Raw genomic sequence first — 3,834 nt, 5'->3', positions numbered from 1 at the left:
GAACTGCAACGATAAAATTGTGATGACAACACCTCGGGGCTCAACTCCCTGGGACACTGCCACAACCCCTAAATGACAGGAGGCACCAAGAACAATGTTCTCATCACAAATCGATCGGAACGATTCCAAGATACCCGCATGATCCTAAATTTTTTTAGTGAAATTTGAGAAGAGAAGAGTCAAAACTCTACGTCAGGATGCCTTACCAGAGCGATGAAGGGACTGGGGAGTAAAAAGAATTCCTAAACTCTCCGATATATAATTCCTAAATGACTCAAAACATTTTTCTAGACTCAACTCGTCAGCTAATTCGATCAAGCAGTGGGGGCTCCTAAGGTCGGGGAAGGCTCTGATTACCAACTTGTAACGCCCTCGATGCGGCTATATCTCCTACGTGTCGGAGCACGACTTAGAGGCATAACCGCATTGAAAGCAATGTCACAAGTAAGGTAATCTTCACAAAAACCCATGTAAATAGATAATAAGGGAAAAGGTACATAGTTGGCTTACACTCGCCACGTCACACAAAGTACATAAATAGCATTACAATCATCCAATACACTCATGGTCCGACTACGGTACCAAAATAAAAGATCAACCCCAACATGCGACACGGTCCCGATCGCCCCAACTGGGCACCACTACTGATCATCAGGGAAAGACACATAGTAACGGCGTGAGTCTTCGTCGAACTCCCACTTGAGCTCAAGCGCATCATATGGAATGGAGTCATCGGGCCCTGCATCTGGTTTGGAAGTAATCTGTGAGCCACGAGGACTCAGCAATCTCGCACCCTCGCGATCAAGACTATTTAAGCTTAAAGGAAAGGCAAGGTAATATGTGGAGCTGCAGCAAGCGACTAGCAGATATGGTGGCTAACCTGTTCTCAAAGGAGAGCGAGAAGAGAAGGCAAAGCATGAACGAAGAACTATAGAACAACCTACGGCAAACATTACTCCAACACCGTGTTCGCTTCCCGGACTCCGTCGAGAAGAGACCATCACGGTTACACACGCGGTTGATTCATTTTAGTTAAGTTAAGGTTCATGTTATCTACAACCGGACATTAAAAAATTCCCATCTGCCCATAACCGCGGGCACAGCTTTTGAGAGTTCAAATCCCTGCAGGGGATTCCCAACTTAGCCCATCACAAGCTCTCACGGTCAACGAAGGACATACCTTCTCCTGAGACATTCCGATCAGACTCGGTATCTCGGTTCTACAAGACAACTTCAACAATGGTAAAACAAGTCCAGCAACACCACCTGAATGTGCCGACAAATCCCGATAGGAGCTGCACATATCTCGTTCTCAGGGCACACTCAGATGAGCCAGACGTCGGGTAGGCCAGCCTAGAGTTGCCCCTAGTAGCCCCGGACATCGCTCAGTTGGACCAACACTTAGAGAAGCACTGGCCCGAGAGGGTTAAAATAAAGATGACCCTTGAGTCCGCGAAACCCAAGGGAAAAGGCTAGGTGGAAAATGGTAAAACCAATGTTGGGCATTGCTGGAAGAGTTTTATTCAAGGCGAACTGTCAAGGGGTTCCCATTATCACCCAACCGCATAAGGAATGCAAAATCCGGGAACATAACACCGATATGAAGGAAACTAGGGCGGCAAGAGTGGAACAAAACACTAGGCAAAAGGCTGAGCCTTCCACCCTTTACCAAGTATATAGATGCATTAAGATAACAAGATAATATAGTGATATCCCAACAATAAACAATGTTCCAACAAGGAACGATCTCCAATCTTCACCTGCAACTAGCAACGCTATAAGAGGGGCTGAGCAAAGCGGTAACATAGCCAATCAACGGTTTTGCTAGGACATGGTGGATTAGAGGTTTGACATGGCAATTGGGGAGGCATGATAAGCAAGTGGTAGGCATCATAGCATAGGCATAGCAAAAGAGCGAGCATCTAGCAAGCAAAGATAGAAGTGATTTCGAGGGTATGATCATCTTGCCTGCAAAGTTGTTAGAGTTGACTTGATCCTCGTAAGCAAACTCAATGGGCTCCTCGTTAGCGAACTCGTCTCCCGGCTCTACCCAAACAAGACAAACAAGCAAAAGGAACACAATCAACCACGTGCAATGCTTGAACAACATGATGCAAACATGGTATGCTATGCGGGATGCGATATGTGATGCATATGCAAGATTTGACAAGGAATGATTGAACCTGGCCTCAACTTGGAAATCCAAGAGTGCCACTGGAAAGGTGAGGTGATCTCGGTTGAAATCGATATAAAGATCACCGGAATCGGATGCACGGTTTGGAAATGGCAAGCAAAACAAATATGGTGCCGGTCTGTGATAAACAGCAAGTAGCCATCTAAATGCATCAAGATAATTATGCTACAGCACTCAAACATGGCAACAAAATACATGGCAGGGATTCACTCATAACGCTTGACAAAAGATGAACACTAAGCTATGGCCAGTTCATCCATTAACAGGTTCAAACAAGCATGGAAAAAACGCAAACGATAAACATGTTTCAGACTTACTGAAATTAACACAAGTCTGGAATTTCAGATCAGGTAGCACACTTTGGAGCATGAAAACTATATGCTACCGGAACTTAACATGGAAAAGTAGGGCATGACATGATGCTACTCAAAGCACTTAACAAAAGTCCCGTGGTGACCTTGAGCCAAAAGGGATCAGAAAATACAATTGCAAGCATGTGAACATGGCAAAAACATAATCAGGTTACAGACTTAGTGAAAAACTGGAGCATGCAAATCTGTTAACGAGTAGGCATGTTCACGAGATTGATGCACTCACTACAGAGCAAGGCATGGCAAACTAAGCACATACCCATCAAGAATACATATCATAGGAGCTAGACATGGCAAGAACAACAACATAGCACGCACGGATCAACAATAATATCCTCGGCAAAATCGCTAACAAGTCAACAATCTGCCAGGATTCACGAAATAGCAAAAGTAGAGCTCGATTGACTCAAGCTAGGTTGCTCCATAATTGCAAACAAAGACATGGATGGATAGATCACCACAATGTTAACAAATCATCCTTACTGATCATCCTCAAAAGAGGCACGGATCACTAGGAAACAACATGAACATATGACATATTGATAAAAACAGATCAAGGACTTAGTGAAATTCTAAGTCCCTGAAATCAGCATTAACGAATGCACTACTTTGCAAGCTTTTGCTAGTCACCACACATATCACAGAAATACATGGTAAGCACCTCTGTAAAGATGACATGGCATATAACAAAACACATGTAGAACTCGGGAGCATACCATGCACACATTAATCATGGCAAAAATGACAAATAGCTATTTGGTGCAGCAGATCTGACAATTATCTCAAATAGCTCTCTTCCAACAGCATTTTGGGCATCAAGATGAGCTCAAATGAAAATGATGCAATGAGATGAAATGATGTACTCTCTGGGGCGAACATTCTGATATGCTACACGCGCAAAATGGAGCTACGGATGCGGAGTTATAGCATGACAAAGTATGCAAAAAAATATGCAAAACTGGATCGAAGTCAACCCTAAAAATCCAGATCTCAGATCTGAGGCGCGGAAGTCGAGGTTCGCCGCCGTTCCTGTAGCTGGCCGGAGACCCTGTTCGCCGGAGAAGAAGAGGCGGCCGGAGCTTGCAGGGTGGAGCTCGCCGGCGACGGGACGACAGCGAGGAAGGACGGGGAGGCCGGCGAGGTGACCGACGCGGCGAGGGCGCGGCGTCTTCGGCCGGATGCGCGAGGCGGCGCGGCATCGGGGTTGCCGGAGTTCGCCGGCAGCGGTGGTGCGGCGGCCGGATCGGGGCGGCTCGGGCGGTGCGCGGG

Source organism: Triticum aestivum, chromosome 6A (genome assembly GCF_018294505.1).
Source record: "Triticum aestivum cultivar Chinese Spring chromosome 6A, IWGSC CS RefSeq v2.1, whole genome shotgun sequence".
NCBI classification, from domain to species: domain Eukaryota; kingdom Viridiplantae; phylum Streptophyta; class Magnoliopsida; order Poales; family Poaceae; genus Triticum; species Triticum aestivum.
The sequence above is the reverse complement of the archived record's forward strand: the minus strand, read 5'-3'. Positions refer to the sequence as shown.